At 41.8% G+C, this 18,404-nt stretch overlaps 1 protein-coding gene across 2 annotated transcripts in view; it reads left to right on the forward strand.

The window, feature by feature from the left end:
* Window positions 1–18,404, forward strand: part of DOCK5 (dedicator of cytokinesis 5) — a 219,521-nt gene that overhangs the window by 937 nt on the left and 200,180 nt on the right. The window lies entirely within an intron of this gene.

An 18,404-nucleotide genomic window follows, 5' to 3' on the forward strand; every position in this document is an offset into this window, starting at 1 on the left:
GGAGAGGATTTCAGACCGCCTTCTGAATTCCGATCCCGTCGTGGGATAAGATCGAGGACATTTTATTAAGAAAAACTGTGACAGGTCCCATGCTAGGCACTTGGCATTCGTAACAGCGGTGCTGGAGGGCCCCCAGGATGTGTGGGGAATTGCTTTTGTATTAGTTTCGGTCCGAAACAGTGGATGAGCGGGTTTTGACCCAGGTGAAAAACGTTGGTCCTACTTTTTATCAAGGGGTGAGGTTGCTGAGGTCTTGGGGGCAGACTGCCACTTAGCGGGGCGAGTACAGTGGCTATTAGGCGTGGGTGCGATTCCCTAGTATAAACACACTTGTGTGTGTTGAGAATTTTATCACTTCCTGTCAGGGTCATTCATTGGGCCTATTTGTAAGTTAGTCTTCGACTTCACTCCCATCCCGCCCCCATTTTTTCCCTCACCTCAGTGGTTACTAGGGAGCGGTCCCTGAACCTGTTCTATGCTTTCTGACGACTATGTCTGTTTCAGAGATACTGTGTCTTAACATCTCTAGGTGCTTTTCAGCTCTGTAGTCAGTTACAAAAAACAAACCAACCTTCTCACGTTGATTACTTTTAAATTGTGATCCTTTATGTATATTTGTATATGTGTGTGTGTGTATAATGACATGCATATAATTCCTTGTTTTCCCTCTGTTGCAAAAACTTCCTTTCCTTTAAATTTCTTTTAGAATCCTTGCACTCTCCTATGGTTGTAACTCAGAAATGGGTGCATGTTGTTAATTCTGCTCCAGACCACCCCCCTCATGAATTGGTCAGACAGGGGCTCCTCATCAGGTGCCAGTAAGTAGCCAGTAGTTGTGGAAATGAGATGGAGTCAGTTTCTTTATTTGTGAGTGTTATTGGGTACTAACTCCTAAATTAAAGTAGATTTAGCAATACCTAGTCAATAAATACTACTCACAAAAATGTTATCAATTCTAATTTTGTTTAACAGGAGAAACGCTTTCCAAAACTATTATGACTTTGGTGTAGTTAATGCAAACATATCCAAAAAATGTGGGTTTTATTGCCATAGTCATAGGAACAAGGATGATATTTTCTTTTTAATTTTTTTTTTTTTTCCTGTTCTGGAGTCTGTTATTTATCATCAGACAAGAAAAGTGAATTGTATTTCCAAAGCATAGGTGGTAGCAAAATTGCCCCAGGATATAATTTGGGAAATTTATTTCACTGAACACAGTAGGTTCCGATTAATCTGGATTTGACACAAGGGCCCACTGTTAGAACAGATGAGCTGATCAGATCAATGTCCATTGTTTATTCCTAAAACAGATGGTTGTTCATATTACCTCCCTGCTTGGAAGCCTTCCTTGACCTACAGGGTAAAGTCTAAACTGAGCCCAGTTTTCAAGGTTCTGAGAATCCAGTTCAGCAATATCTTCACAAACCATATCTCTCACAGCTTCTTTCATCAACCCTCCGGCGCAGACACTGCCCTTCTCCCTCTTGTGCAATATACCATGGAGAGTCCCTCCTTTGGAACTTTGCTCCCCTGTGCTTGTCCCCTGTTCAGAGTGCCCTCCCACCTCTGCATCCCACAATCTGGCCTTTCACCCAGACCTCAAAGCCCTACCTACTGTCTCCTTCAGATTTGGTGTTCCCCAGACTTCATAACCTTCACGCCTCTTCCTCACCTTTCCTACATTTTATTACTTATCCTTTGGTTCAGTGAATCAGAAGGTTATGGTTTTGTATTCCTGTGACTCGAGAAGGATACCAGAATGGAGCACGCATTCAGGAACTGGTTGTCCTTGGCGTTGGGGTGGCGTTCTAAAGCGCCATTCTAATTTCTGTGATGATTTAACGCAGTTTTTTTCCCCATTAGGTTTCAGCATCTCATTCAATCCAATATGACTTTTATTTTGTTCTGTTAGACGGATGAAGTGAGAGCCTTCGGTCTGTCTTTATCTTTGCAAGTAAAAAAAACGAGATGTGCTGCCGAGAAAACAGGCATGGAGTAGACAGACTTGCTCAAATATGATTGGGAAAACTGGCTTGTTGGACTTATGGTGGGGGGGGGATTATTGTCCTTTCTGAGGGTCTGCCGGACAGATTTCGTTTCTGGGTGAAGGAAACCATGTGATGGCCGTTTTGAGGCATTTTAATGACTCACACGTACTCTGTGTGAGGGTAGTGTTTGATCTCAGTTGGAATTGTGCACGGTGAAGCTAGCTAGCTGTCTCTACTCATCTTGGTGCCACTATTGGTGGTCCCTGACAGCTAGATTTTTCTACGGGGACTGAAATGCAACCTGTCTGCGCTTTCTTAGATCTTCAACTGTTGACTCAACCTCTAGCATCAGGTGGGCTTAAATGACCTATTGTTGGTTATTGGGTAAGAGGACCACAGACTTGGCTGCTTCTTTGAACTTCTGGGCCATTAGTGTCCTGATGTGAAGTGCTGGGGGCTGCCCCACAGCCATGGAAAACTCTTTTCTTTCTTCCTTCATTTTTTTTTTCCTTGTTTTCTTTTCCTTTATTCTTTCTTTCATTTTGTGTGTTTTAGTCGAAAACTTTTATTTAGATGTTAAGCAAACATTAGTGATACATTTATCGAAACATTTCTTAAGTCTGTTCCCAAACAAGCTATTTCTATTAAGAACAGACCCAGATTATGTTGATGATGGAGCCTTTGCAAAATCATTCATTATTGTTTTTGGTGGGATTTGTCCTATATGTTTTTTATATTGTGATAAAAGGTAGTTTGGGGGAATATTTGCTTCACTGTTAGCTTTTCGAATATTTTGCTGTGTTAGGCCCAGTTAGTCTCAGAGCATTTAACTTTGTAGATTCTCAGAGGTTAGTGTAAAACCCCAAACCGGATTCTTGTAGCGCTTGGTTAATGCACTGAGGTGTGCTGTGGGTCCCTATTCAGTTCTTTCTCACCAAGGGCACCGTGTTCCATAGACTCTAGCTGGAGGGGTGGAATTTGGTCTCAGAGAGTGATTAGTTCAGTTCCCATTTAAAGAGAGGAACTTGATGCCTAAAGAGGTAAAGTGATTTGCTTAACATAAGTTGTTCTTACTTTTTTGGTTACATGGATGCTTTTGGCCAATCAGGTTAAACCCTTAAGGTGGCCCCCTTTCTCAGAACAATGTTCTTAACTGCATAAAGTCAAATGTGAAGGACTGAACATTGAAGCCACCTGTATTGAACTACAGCTGTCAAGATAGTTTTCAAAAATTTGTGATATTGTAATATATGTGCTTCTTTATTAATGCGTAATAACTACCATACTTTTGAATTAGTGATGAGCATATACAATTTTTCAAGATAACCGTAGTAACCATAATATATGAAAACGCCTGTGATTTCTTTAAAAATTTTTTTATTGGAGTAGAGTTGATTTACAATATTGAGTTAGCTTCAGGTGCACAGTAAAGTGAATCAGCTATACCTATACATATATCCATTCTTTTTCAGAGTCTTGTCCCATATAGGTTATTACAGAATACTGAATAGAGTTCCCTGTGCTATACAGTAGGTCCTTGTTAGTTATCTATTTTATATATAGTCGTGTGTATTTGTTAATCTCCTAATATATCACTTCCCCCTCAACGTTTACCCTTTGATAACCGTAAGTTTGATCTTAAGGTCTGTGAGTCTGTTTTTGTTTTGTAAAAAAGTTCATTTGTATAATTTTTTATTAGATTCCACATATAAGTGATATCATATGATATTTGTCTTTGTCTGACTTACTTCACTTAGTATGATAATCTCTGTGTCCATCCATGTTGCTGCGAATGGCATTATTTCATTCTTTTTTATGGCTGAATAATATTCCATTGTGTATATATACTATATCTTCTTTATCCATTCCTCTGTTGATGGACATTTAGGTTGCTTCCATGTCTTGGCTATTGTAAATAGTGCTGCAATGAACATTGGGGTGCATGTATCCTTTCAAATTACTGTTTTCTCCAGATATATGCCCAAGAGTGGGATTGCTGAATCATATGGTAGTTCTATATTTAGTTTTTAAAGGAGCCTCCATACTCTTCTCCATAATGTTTGTACCAGTTTACATTCCTACCAACAGTGTAGGAGAGTTTAATTTATTTTTTAATTGAAGTATAGTTGCTTTACAATGGTGTTAGTTTCAGGTATATAGCAAAGTTATACGTATATATATCTTTTCTTTTTCAGATTCTTTTCCATTACAGCTTATTACAAGATAATGAGTATAGTTCCCTGTGCTCTGCAGCAGGCCCTTGTTGGTTATCTATTTTATATATGACACCTGTGATTTCACTTGAGGCCAGCATCAGTAGTACACCTGTGGTTTATTGCCTCTGGCCATCATTGAAGTAAATGCTGAGTGTCAGAAAACAGAGATGTAGCTTTTTTCCCTTTCCAAGTCCATGGATCCTCTGAATTTGAACACAGATTAAGAATCCTTGGCTATGGGCTTCTCTGGTGGCGCAATGGTTGAGAATCTGCCTGCCAATGCAGGGGACACGGGTTCAAGCCCTGGTCTGGGAAGATCCCACGTGCTGCGGAGCTACTAGGCCCGTGAGCCACAACTACTGAGCCTGCGCGTCCGGAGCCCGTGCTCCACAACAAGAGAGGCCGCGACAGTGAGAGGCCTGTGCACCGCGATGAAGCGTGGCCCCCGCTTGCCGCAACTGGAGAAAGCCCTTGCACAGAAACGGAGACCCAACATAGCCAAAAATAAATAAATAAACAAACCAATGAACCGACATTAAAAAAAAAAAAAGAATCCTTGGCTGTGAAGATCACACAGCTAGTTAGTTACAGAACCAGTCAGTCACATGACCAAGCTAGATATTATACAATTGTAATGAATTGAAGAAGTCCTTGCCCTAATACATTCATGTTCTAACAACCTTGAGGCTGAGAATAAAAGGAATAGAGAATTAATATTTATTAGGCATTTACCTCATGAAAGGCACTGTTCTGAGCCCTTTATTTCAGTCTGTCCCAGGTACATGTGGGACTCTTAGAGACACTTTTCGGGTGGCCCATGAGGTTAAAACGTTTTTGGTAAAGTACTAAGATGTCATTGGCCTGTCTTTACTCTGTTCTCGTGTGAGTATACAGTATAGTTTCCCAGAGGCTACGTTGAGTGTGATACTGGGACAGATTGAATGCAGAAGCAGGTATGAGAATCCAAAGGCCTTTTGTGAAGCCAGACATCAAAGAGATTTATAAATATGCAAAGCAGTGCTGCTCTTCTAAGTGTTTTTGTTTGGAAAAGTAATTTGATCTAAAAAAATATATATATGTGTATATATATATTATTGCTAGCATGTATTGGGGTTTATTATGGTTACTTTAATTAACGAATAAGTATTTTTAAAATTTCTCAGATTGAATTTCTATTATGATAAATAGTGATAGATATAACCCACATAAACAAAAACTCTTTGGAATTCTCAGTAACTTTTCAGAGTGTTAAAGGGGTTCCGAGACTCAAAACTTTCAACACTGCTGCTTTACACATTATTTCATTAAATCATTGTGATAATGCTGTAATTCTCATATATTGTCTCCTTTCCAGATAAGAAAACTAGGTTCATACAGGATAAATTTTTCATCCATATGCATATAATCTCACTCCTAAGCCAAAAATCAACTCCATATGTGTTTCCCAAACTTCAGTTGTTCATCTGTCACCTTGATCTCTGCCATGTCCTGTGTTGACCTGAAACAAATAGACTGCCAGTTAGTTCTCCAGCAAAAAATGGATTTATTCACAATCAGCAAAGCATTGCAATTCGGGGTTTGCAACTCTCAGTGCATCTGCAAGCCACATGCAAATCCCTGCAACCAGGAGAGGAGAACTCTTTTTTTTTTTTTTTTTTTTTTTTGCGGTATGCGGGCCTCTCACTGTTGTGGCCTCTCCCGTTGCGGAGCACAGGCTCCGGACGCGCAGGCTCAGCGGCCATGGCTCACGGGCCCAGCCGCTCCGCGGCATGTGGGATCTTCCCGGACCGGGGCACAAACCCGTGTCTCCTGCATCGGCAGGCGGATTCTCAATCACCGCGCCACCAGGGAAGCCCGAGAACTCTTTTATAGAGGGGAAAAGGAAGTTGGGAGGGCTGTAGTAAACAAAGAGTCCATTGGAGGAATTGAGTGTTTGAAGTATAGTGGCTTTTCATTGGCTGAGTTGTGACAGGCTCCCACTGGCTGAGCTCTTGCCAGGCAAGAAGGGGAAGTCTTTCTTCCTGTTGGGCTCAGTTATCCTGTAGGGTGCCAGGGCTTCCACTTCTGGCCTCCTGACTCTATTTTAACTGACGTTTCTCTTTCTGTATTAATTTTTACACCAGGTACCCTTGTGTAGCTGCTTCATGCCTATTGCCTTACCCGTTTGCCTTCTCTGTTATTTTTTTTGTTAGTTCCTAAGTATTAGAGCTTAATTTCTTTATTTTTTTTAAGATAAAAATAAGTAAAAGTTCTGATACTTTATTCTTGAATCCCAAAGGACTATCTTATATACTCACTTTTGGAGACTTACTTTTGAATGAACCATCTCTTTCTTCCCCATTGAATGTATTATTTTTTAAATTTTTATTTTATTTTAGAGTATAGTTGATTTACCATGTTGTGTTAGTTTCAGGTGTACAGCAAAGTGATTCAGTTATACATATACATATATCCTTTCTTTTCAGGTTATTTTCCCATATAGGTTGTTACAGAATGTTGAGTACAGTTCTCTGTGGTATGCAGTAGGTCTTTGTTGATTATTTTATATAAAGTAGTGTGTATATGTTAATCCCAAAGTCCTAATTTATCCATCCCCCTCTACCTTTCCTCTTTGGTTACCATAAGTTTGTTTTCTAAGTCTGTGAGTCTGTTTTGAAAATAAGTTCATTTGTATCATTTTTTTAGGTTCCACATATAAGTGGAATTTGTTATTTTTTTTACTTAATATTTTCTTTATGTTGCCTGTTTTTTTTTTTTTTTTTTGCGGTACATGGGCCTCTCCCGTTGCGGAGCACAGGCTCCGGACGCTCAGGCTCAGTGGCCAAGGCTCACGGGCCCAGCCGCTCCGCGGCACGTGGGATCCTCCCGGACTGGGACACGAACCCGCGTCCCCTGCATCGGCAGGCGGACTCTCAACCACTGCGCCACCAGGGAAGTTCTGTTGCCTGTTTTTTGTTTTTACTTAAAACAGTGATTGAAAAAGAAAACCTTACATTCCTACCATTAAAGGAGAACCAGCATCACTTGCTCCAGAAAGTGGCAGCCTTAAAAATAAAGGCGAGAAAAATAAAATAGCAGTATATTGGATTCTGGCTCCATGCTGTTGGCCCTCAAACCGTTTTCTCCATTAAAGAGGGAGGAGGCTGGTGCCCAACTGAAACTTTCTCTTCAATATACTGTGGATTCTCGTTATTTGTGGTAGTTAATGTTCTGTAAAGTCCCCAAGAACACTGACTTAGCTAATATTTTACCATTGCTCCTAGGGGTCATACAAGGTCAGGTTCCTGTGAGTCTCTGGTCACATTTTCATCAGCTGATCAACATATAACCATATGTCATGTGTGTTTCTGTTTAAGGTTTAAAGACCTTAAACAGAAGGTTTACATCGCTGATTCACTAACGTTGAACTCACGGCCCACAACACTCTATGTACACTCAAGCCTGAAGGAAGCTTATCTAACACATGCATTTTCTCTATAAGGTAAATCACAGCCTTTTTGGGCTTGGGAACAGGACACAGCACTTCAGCACTATGCTTGGGGGCCATTTAAATAGCAAAATCATTAGGATCCCACATGCCGCAGAGCAACTAAGCCCATGTGCCACAACTACTGAGCCTGCGCTCTAGAGCCTGCGAGCCACAACAACTGAAGCCTGTGCACTTAGAGCCCGTGCTCCGCAACAAGAAAAGCCACTGCAATGAGAAGCCCGTGCACCGCAACAAAGAGTAGCCCCTGCTTGCCACAAGCAAAGACCGTGCACAGCAACAAAGACCCAACACAGCCCCAAATAAATAAATAAATAAAAATTTAAAAAAATGCTGTGAGAAAAGGAACATTTAAAGAATAGATAAAAGAGATTTAATAACTGTTTAAGCAAAGGATTGTGTGAGCATCGTGGGGTGGGAAAGGAATTGAAATCCTAAATAATGCATTCTTGGGAAGGGAACAATGGTAATTTGCTGCTGTTCCTTTTTATTTCTTCATTATTTGTGGAGGCTTCCTGGAGGAAGATGTGTTGTAGGATTGGCTGAATGGAAAGAAAAGGCTTGACCACGGTGGTGAATAGGGTTTAGGAGGTTCTGACTCATTGGATTAGTGTGTTGAGCACGAGTTGGAAAGGAACAGTGCAATCTAATGGAAGAAACAAGGCATTTAAATTCATCCGTTACTTCCCATTACCCAAAAGGAGTTGAGATGCCTTATGATAAGCACATCTATACTGTACGCAGGGTAATTAAACAAAAAATATGAGATCACAAGTAGTGTGGAGAAGAACAGTAATTTAGAGTACTGGCAAGGAGCTTTGAAGCAAAGGTAGTAATTACTCAAAATTTAGTCTGTCCAAATTTACAGAAGGCTTCTTGTAGTGGCCCTGTCTGCCCTCATGTTAGCTGAAACTTAATTTGTGCTTTCTCCTCATCTAAATTTTCGGAAACAAACCAGTGAGGTTTGAGGGTAAAGAATCAAATCCCATTACAACGATTATTTTCCATAAAGGAAAAATTTTCCAACTTCTAGTTTTTTCTCCAGCAATACCCAATATAATAACACAATAACTTTATATGTATAAAATATTTTAGTACTGTCAAAAGAATAGGAAGAGGAATACGGGTCAAAATCTCTTATAACTCATTTCAGTTCTTCAAAATGAGTTGTAATAGAATAGAATTATAATAGAATTTGACCCCTATCTATGGCCCACGAACTTGAGTATGGTCACATAGTTTGTTTTTCACTAAATATTTAAAAGGAGGGAAAAATAGTTTTCTCCCTCATCAAATAGGTAAAATCACCTATGAAATGTCCACTATGTGTGGACATTAAAGGCTATGATAAGTCCTTTGGGAGTCCTTTGACCTTGGTTTATAAGTATTAGCTTCCAGCATACTTCAGGAATAATAGGGTTTTAGTTTTAAGCTAAAAAAAGTGCTTTTGAGATCAGGCTAAGAAATGCTTTTTTTTTTTTCTTAAAGATGTTGGGGGTAGGAGTTTATTAATTAATTAATTAATTTTTGCTGTGTTGGGTCTTCGTTTCTACGCGAGGGCTTTCTCCAGTTGTGGCAAGCGGGGGCCACTCTTCATCGTGGCGCGCGCGCCTCTCACTGTCGGGGCCTCTCCCGTTGCGGAGCACAGGCTCCAGACGCGCCGGCTCAGTAGTTGTGGCTCACGGGCCTAGTTGCTCCGCGGCATGTGGGATCTCCCCAGACCAGGGCTCGAACCCATGTCCGCTGCATTGGCAGGCAGATTCTCAACCACTGCACCACCAGGGAAGCCCAAGAAATGCTTTTGAGGCAGAGATTTGGGTGGGCAAAAGCAGAGGGTGCTTGTGTTAATTTAATTTCTCCAAGTGATGTCCAGGTCACGTCTTCTCAGAGCCTGGGCTGGCCGTCAGCTCACTCAAACGGTTGTCTGAATCGCTGGCAGCCAGTTCCTAAGCAAGAGGCAAAAGTGATCTTTGTCTTTTCACAAACCTCCGTGGCATCACAAAGCTGCTGTCGTTCAGATGCGTCCACCTGTCTGGGTTGTGCCATTTTCTCTGACATTTCCATGCTCCCTGTGGGACTGGAAGACGCCCAAGATACCCTCTAAGAATCTTGGTTGTCTACTTTTTGTCCTTTAAAACAACTTGTTACTGTATAGCTCAGGGAACCATACTCAATATCTTGTAATAGCCTATAATGGAAGAGAATGTAAAACAAGGATATATGTATATATATGTATAACTGAATCAGTTTACTGTACAGCTGAAACACAACATTGTAAATCAACTGTATTTCAATAAAAATTAAAAAAAAAAAAAAACACACTCGAGGGAAGGAAATTACAGCAGATTGACTCCCTCTTGCAAATAGCTCTTTGCTGACTCACCCAAGGTGAATGCATCCCCCTGACCGGTTTGTTACCTGTGTACCTGTGGCAGGATACGTTGTCTTTTATTTGTACTTTCTGTGAGCCTGGAACCAGAGGGCTCTCACTCCCCAGCCTTCCTGCCAGAGACCAGTTATAAGAATAAGTCATAGAAATCTAACTTCTTTGCCCTTTTGTGTCTAGAATCCTAAAAGATTAAGAGCTAGATTCTGTATGTTATCACCTCTTGGCTAACACTTCATTTTATTGGAAAAATATACCCCAGAGGCATAAAATGACTTCAGCAAAATCCCAGAGCTAGTAGCAAATGTCTTGCTTGTCTTAACTTGTCTTCTAGCTGCTTCCTTTTTCTTCATAACTCTGGAGAAAGCAAGTTTCTTTATCATGTCTACTTAAGGTTCTGATGAGTAAGTTCTCAACACACAAGAGGAAGGCTGTGTCATCCCTGGGTTTTTTCTAGGTGGAGGTTTTGTTATAAATAAGATCCAGCTATTAAATCATCTCTCCCCATTTTTTCTGAGCTATAATTGACATATAACATTCTGTTTGTTTCAGGTGTACAGTATCATTATTTGATATTTGTTTATATTGTGAAATGATCACACAGTAACTCTGGTTAGCATCAGTCACCCCACAGAGTTACAAATTACCTTCTTTTTTTTTGATGAGCACTTAAAAAAATCTACTCTCTTAGTGGCTTTCAAATATACAATACAGTATTTTTTTTTTTTTTTTTTTTTTGATTTTTGGTGGTACGCGGGCCGTGGCCTCTCCTGCTGCGGAGCACAGGCTCCGGACGCGCAGGCTCAGCGGCCATGGCTCACGGGCCCAGCCGCTCCGCGGCACGTGGGATCTTCCCGGACCTGGGCACGAACCCATGTCCCCTGCATCGGCAGGCGGATTCTCAACCACTGCGCCACCAGGGAAGCCCCACAATACAGTATTATTAAGTGTAGTCAGCATGCTGCGCTGTACATCACATTCCCAGGACTTACTTATCTTACAGGTGGAAGTTTGTACCTTTTGACCACATTCACCAATCTCTCCTCCCCCAACCCCGTGTCCGCCTGGCAACCACCAGTCTGTTCTCTGTATTTATGTTGTTGTTGTTTTTAGATTCCACATATGAGTAATATTATAGAGTATTTGTCTTTCACTCTCTGACTGTTTTCACTAAGCACAGCGACCTCAAGGTCCATTGATGTCATTGCAAATGGCAGGATTTCCTTGTTTTTTATGGTTATTCCATATTTTTGTGTTAGTGTTTTTGTTTCCTTCAGGTAAATGCCCAGAAGCAGAATTGCTAGATCATATGATAGTTCTATTTTTGATTTTTTTGAGAAACCTCCATACTGTTCTCCATAGTGGCTACAGCAATTTACATTCCCACCAGCAGTGCACAGGGGTTCTCTTTCCTCCACACCCTCTCCAATGATGGTTATCTCTTGTCTTTTTGATAGGCCATTCTGATAGGTGTGAGGTGATATCTCATTTGTGGTTTTGATTTGCATTTCCCTGATGACTAGTGATGTTGAACATCTTTTCATGTATCTTTTGGCCATCTGTATGTCTTCTTTGAAAAAATGTTTATTCAGATCCTCTGCCCATTTTTCGATTGGATTGTTTGGGTTTTTTTTGTTTTGCTTTTGATATTGAATTGTATGAGTTCTGTATCTATTTTGGACATTAACTCCTTATCAGATGTATGATTTATGAATACTTTCTTTCGGTTGGTTGCCTTTTCATTTTGTTGATGGTTTCTTTTGCCGAGCACCTCCCCCTTTTGAAGCATTCTGGGAAGGGATTGTGTTCAGAGGTTTGAGGCTGCAAAGTGGAAGTCATGCTGTGCGTTCCATGGTGGCCACAGTGTCTCAGGCCGGCAGCGGGCCCCGTGTCTTTGGTCCGCAGCACTGTGGTGTTGACATGATGTCAGTCACAAAATCAATAAGTAGCGTGACATTCTCATGATGTTACAGGTATGTTTGAGAACAAGTGTTACTGTGGTTTACAAGGTGCTGATGGGTAAAGGGAGGATTGTGTATTGATCATAAGGGATTATAATTATAGTGCTGACCTGGAAGTGAAAGCCCATTGGTGTTCTTTTAGACTTGTATTTTGAACAAAATGATGATGCTTTGTTCTGAACGCTTGACCTGGGAGCAGGTTGGGTAAGGCTCCTTGGCCTGACTGCCCTGAGCTTTGAGCTTCCTTCAGACCAGGTGCACATAGCAGGTGCCCTTGCTCTTTACTGTGTTAAGCAGAGGAGCCTGTGCCTCAGAGCATGACAGCATGATTCACTTTGCTTAGTTTCCATCTCTTAGGTCCTGAGGTACAGTGTCTATGAATGACATGGTTATATACATATTTTTCAGTCAGTGGGTAGTAGAAGCATAGTTAAACATTTATTGGTTTTTAAAAAATTTTACTTGTTATTTATTTTATTTATTTATTTGGCTGCATTGGGTCTTCGTTGCTGTGCGTGGGCTTTCTCTAGTTGTGGCGAGCCAGGGCTACTCTTCCTTGCAGTGCGTGGGCTTCTCATTGTGGTGGCTTCTCTTGTTGTGGAGCACGGGCTCTAGGCGCACGGGCTTCAGTAGTTGTGGCACGTGGGCTCAGTAGTTGTGGCTCACAGGCTCTGGAGCGCAGGCTCAATAGCTGTGGCTCACGGGCTTTGTTGCTCCGCGGCATGTGGGATCTTCCCGGACCAGGGATCGAACCCGTGTCCCCTGCATTGGCAGGCGGATTCTTAAGCACTGCGTCACCAGGGAAGTCCACACGTATTGGTTTTTAAAAAGGGATCCTAAGGCTCAAAAATGTTGGGAACTTTGTTATAATTGAAGTTCTAATGTGCTGGGTCTTTTTTTAAAAAAATAAATTTATTTATTTATGGCTGCATTGGGTCTTTGTTGCTGTGTGTGGGCTTTCTTTAGTTGCGGCGAGCGGGGGCCCACTCTTCATTGCAGTGCGCGGGCTGTAGTAGTTGTGGCACGCGGGCCCAGCAGTTGCGGCTCGCAGGCTCCAGAGCGCAGGCTCAGCAGCTGTGGCGCACGGGCTCAGTTGCTCCGTGGCATGTGGGATCTTCCCAGACCAGGGCTCAAACCTGTGTCCCCTCCCCTGGCAGGAGAATTCCCAACCACTGCGCCACCAGTGAAGCCCCTGTACTGGGTCTTATAATAATACTGTGTGCGCAGTTAACTGTGATCTGAAAATCCAGTTAAAATTGGTACAACCTCTGTCAAATATTGATTTAAAAATGCCCACACCTTTTGACTTAGCGACTCCATTTCTATGAGTTTGTCCTACAGATATACTAACACATGTGAGCAGTGGTATATGGACAGGATTATTCATGACAGCATTCTTTATAGTAAAGACGTGAAAACAGCTTAAATGGGAATCAGTTGGGCCTGGGTTGTTACTTATGAAACATGCATACAATGGAACACCATACAGCCATTAAAAAGAATCAGACTCAGTGACAGAGTGTCTGCTAAAGATGACATTGGCATGCAGTGATTAAAGGCTGATCTCTTCAAAAAGTGGTGCTGAGTTAGTTGGTTATCTATATTGAAAAAATGTACTGGACTCTTACTTAATGCCATATAAAGAACTGATTCCAAATGTCTGAAAGGTAAAACAGTGAAAGCTTTCAGAATAAAAAAGCATAAGAGAACATCTTGACCTTGGAGTAGGCAGAGATTTCTTAAAGGGACACCAAAAACACTAACTTTAAAAGCAAAACAAATTATCCTGAGTCATATTAAAATTAAGAACTTCTATTCACTGAAAGACACCCTTCAGAAGAGATTAAAAAGACAACGCACAGAGTAGAAAGAAGACAGTCCCAATACACATATCTAACCTATTGTGAATACGTGAAGAATAATAAGAGAAAACAATAACCCAATAGAAAAATGGGAAAAAGACTTGAATAGGCATTTCACAAAAATTGATAATCCAAAATCCAATAAATATTTGGAAAGGTGTTGATCTCCATTTGTCATCACAGAGATGCATAGTGCTAGACAACTACAACCCCACCAGAAGGGCTAAATTGGGGGGAAAAAAAACCCCACAAACAGCCCAAAAAACCAGAAATTCCAACTGTTGGCAGGATGTGTGGCAGTAGGGAGCCTCATGTGCTGGTGGGAGTGTAAATTGGTGCAGCACTTTGTTTTGTTTTGTTTTTTTATAAATTTATTTTATTTTTGGCTGCACTGGGTCTTCATTGCTGTGTGCAGGCTTTTCTCTGGTTGTGGCGAGCGGGGGCTACTCTTCGTTGTGGTGCGCGGGCTTCTCATTGCGGTGGCTTCTCTTGTTGCAGAGCACGGACTCTAGGCATCTGCATGCTTCAGTAGTTGTGGCACGTGGGCTCGGTAGTTGTGACACGTGGACTCAGTAGTTGTGGCTCACGGGCTCTAGAGTGCAGGCTCAGTAGTTGTGGTGCGTGGACTTAGTTCCGTGGCATGTGGGATCTTCCCGGACCAGGGCTGGAACCTGTGTCCCCTGCATTGGCAGGCAGATTCTTTTTTTTTTTTTTTTGTGGTACGCGGGCCTCTCACTGTTGTGGCCTCTCCCGTTGCGGAGCACAGGCTCCGGACGCGCAGGCTCAGCGGCCATGGCTCACGGGCCCAGCCGCTCCGCGGCACGTGGGATCCTCCCGGACCGGGGCACGAACCCGTGTCCCCTGCATCGGCAGGCGGACTCCCAACCACTGCGCCACCAGGGAAGCCCTGGCAGGCAGATTCTTAACCACGGTGCCACCAGGGAAGCCCCCTTCCTGTATTCTTGATGACTATCCATAATTGAATACACTTTGCTTTCTACAATTCAATTAATTACTTGTGACACATTCTTTCTCTCTGCTTATCATCAAAACCAAATCCAAGATTTTGCTTCAGTTAAGGGCAAAATGGAATTTTCATGTTTATACCAGTCTCATCTCTTTATAATCTTAAAATTTAAAACTTGTGGAATCACATCTCATTTTGATTTGCTGGTTGTTTTTAGGATCTAAATGGCTATTTTATGGTGGGTAAAATCTCAGACTTTGACTCCTCTATCTGTTTGAAGACAATAAAATATGATGCCACAGTCCTATTTTGTTAAGGTAATGGACATTCCGGTGCAGACACAAGGCTTGGTCTTATGTTACATAAAATAAAGTATTTCACTAATGAAACAGAACACGTGTGTGTGTGTGTGTGTGTGTGTGTGTGTGTGTGTGTGTATAATTTCTGTAGTCTAACAGCATCACTAATATGACATGCCTTAAAAAAAGTAAATCATGTTTTGAGTTAAGGAAGAAGATTGAGATGCATATGTTGATTTGCTCGGGGACACATGGTAAGCTGACATCAGAACCAAGGTTACTATTTACAGTCCTGCAGACCATAGTTTATGCCTTGTGGCCAAGCCATGCTTAAAATTAGAATCGTCAAGGTAGAGGCAAAAGCTGTTTGCTACAGAGTGAAGTTTTGGAGAGCAGCTTCTAGTGGTTTGGAACTTCGAAGTCCAAGCTTACTAACTTTTATTACTCTTTGCATTTGTGAAATCATAGAAGGCTCTCAGCCAAGTGAGAAGGTAGGAATAAGATTAGCACACTTCCTGGTGCAGTGGGCAGTATGTAATCATTATCTGAAAGTTCACTAGGCGGGAACCTGCCCGACAGTAGCCTGGCCTGGCAATCAGGTGCCCTTGTTTGCAGAGCAGGCTTAATTCCTAAGTAAGGAAGGTTGGTTTGTGCTGAGCCCGTACTCAAAGGTCCAGACTAGATTCTAGTATTTCCAATTTCAAAGCCCCTAAGGCTGGACCTGGCCTGGACTTGCAAGAATCTCCGTGGAACATGTTTGAATTCCTAGGGGTCTCTGGGTGATAGGACTTTTGTCTCTGTTCCTATACTTTTATTTTTTTTATTTTTTTTAATTTTTACTATTATTTTTCTTCGGCCATGCCACACAGCTTGTGGGATCTTAGTTGCCCAACCAGGGATTGAACCCGGGCCACAGTAGTGAAAGCACAGAGTCTTAATCCTGGACTGCCAGAGAGTTCCCTCCTGTACTTTTAGGTAGCACTCTCTTACTGGCTTAGAATAGTCTGGGATCCTAAGAGGTATAAATAAATAATAAATTCACACGTAACCAACTGGACTCATTAACATGGATGTTTTGACTCAGGCCAACTGGAATTTGAATCTGCACTCCCTATGACTTTTCTCTGAGCACCTGTTGTGTTCCAGGGGCCCATGGGGGTGGTTATTATATAAGATAAGGAACGTATAGAAAATCCATGGAGTGGACAGGGCTTCAGACCGGCTGGTTGCCTTCGCTTTGGCCTGACAGAGTGCCACAATATACGTCATCTCCAGCCTCGTGAACTCAGAGACATTTGTGAGCAGTAGCCCTAGGCTAGCCATTTCTGGTCCTACCACACAGATTATCGTAGAGTCTGAAAATAGGAATCCATTGAGGACAGAATCCTGAATGACTATCTTGTGGACCTGTAGCCCTCCTTAAAGAAGACTGGTAGCTACTTCAGTTGAAGAGTTGTCTGCATTAGAATACTCTGGAATCAATTTTCTTTTTCTTTTTAAAGCGATTATATAATGATTTAGAGACCTAATGTACTTTATTTTTAAAAATATTTATTTATTTGACTAGGCTGGGTCTTAGTTGTGGCACGTGGGATCTTCGTTGTGGCATGTGGGAGCTTTTGTAGTTGTGGCATGCAGACTCCTAGTTGTGCCATGCGGGATCTTCATTGCAGCATGTGGATCTAGTTCCGGGACCAGGGATGGAACCTGGGCCCCCTGCATTGGGAGCGCAGTCTTACCCACTGGACCACCAGGAGAGTCCCTGGAATCATTTTTCAAGAACCTTGCATGCCCTGAGAGAGGCTGCTTCCTGCTTCATCTTTTGCAGCTTGAGGACTGTCACTCAAGCTTGTTTTCAAACTACTTGATAGCTTCAGGGAGGTCTCTTTGCAAGCTCACAAATTCAGAAATGCTTTTGAGCCTGTAGAAGAATTCTTTTCATGTTTGAGCTCTGATCTAAGCCAAGAGCCTTGGAAATTTTGAATCTGTCTCTTATTTCCTTTCCTGAATTAGATATGCGCCTGCTCAGTCAATTCATATGTGACAACACAGCTTATTTCAGAAGCAAATGGCCCACTCCTTGAAGCAAACCATAATCCCATCACCTTTCTCTCTGGACATTTTGATTCTGATTTAAAGGTGGTTTTATTTATTTATTTACTTACTTACTTATAATTAATGGCTAGACCAGGTCTTCGTTGCAGCACGTGGGATCTTTAGTTGCAGCATGCATGAGGGATCTAGTTCCCTGACCAGGGATTGAACCTGGGCCCCCTGCATTGGCAGCATGAAGTCTTACCCATTGGACCACCAGGGAAGTCCCTAAAGCTGATTTTAGACCAGGAAAACAACCCCTCATTTGTTGCTCAAAGGACTAAATTTTTAAGGATCAAATCAGAGTGTGTTAGGGAGGACATCTGGATCGGTGAACTTTTTCTTTCATTTGTTTTCTTTGTTCCCTTCTTTACTTCTAGATGGATTTCTTTTAGATCCCAGGGGGCAAAATTCCACGTTGAGGAGGCTTTAGCTACCAGTTATAAAGTCTTAGGAAAGTACAGCATCTCTGTGGTCCTATCTTCCTAAAACCACTCCTATCAAGAAAAGACAGATGGAAGAAATATAGATGATATCTAAAATGAAACATGTGTTCTGCCATAATATGTCTTTATCTTCTTGCTTTTATCAGCAGCCTTGAGTGGCAGGGTTTTATACCTGGGGAAGATTAGAGAGCTTGTTTTCTTGCTGAAATGGTCACCCTACCATGTTCTTTTGTCTGCCTTAGTTCTGAGATTTTTTTTTTTTAAACTAGTTTTCACACTGTGTGTTTGGATTAAGCTTCAGGAATTATCCATTTCACAAAAGTCACTTGTTTTTTATATTCTGGGGCATTAGGGTTTGGAGGGATGATGGGTGGAATGAAGTGAACCGAGAGGTACTGAAACCAGGATTAGGAAGCTGGGTTTGTGTTTCAGTGTCTGTTACAGACACAGTCAAGTGACTTGCCTCTCTTTAGCTTAGTTTTTCCATCTGTAAACTAGAGGGAATATTTTCTTTTCTTTTCTTTTTAAAATTAAATTAAATTACTTTATTTCTTGGCCGTGCCGTGCGGCTTGTGGGATCTTAGTTCTCCGACCAGGGATCGAACCTGTGCCCCCTGCAGTGGAAGCATGGAGTCCTAACCACTGGACTGCCAGGGAATTCCTAAGATAATATTTTATACCTTCCAAATTCTCAGAGT

Source organism: Kogia breviceps, chromosome 8, assembly GCF_026419965.1.
Source record: "Kogia breviceps isolate mKogBre1 chromosome 8, mKogBre1 haplotype 1, whole genome shotgun sequence".
In the NCBI taxonomy this organism is placed as follows: Eukaryota; Metazoa; Chordata; class Mammalia; order Artiodactyla; family Physeteridae; genus Kogia; species Kogia breviceps.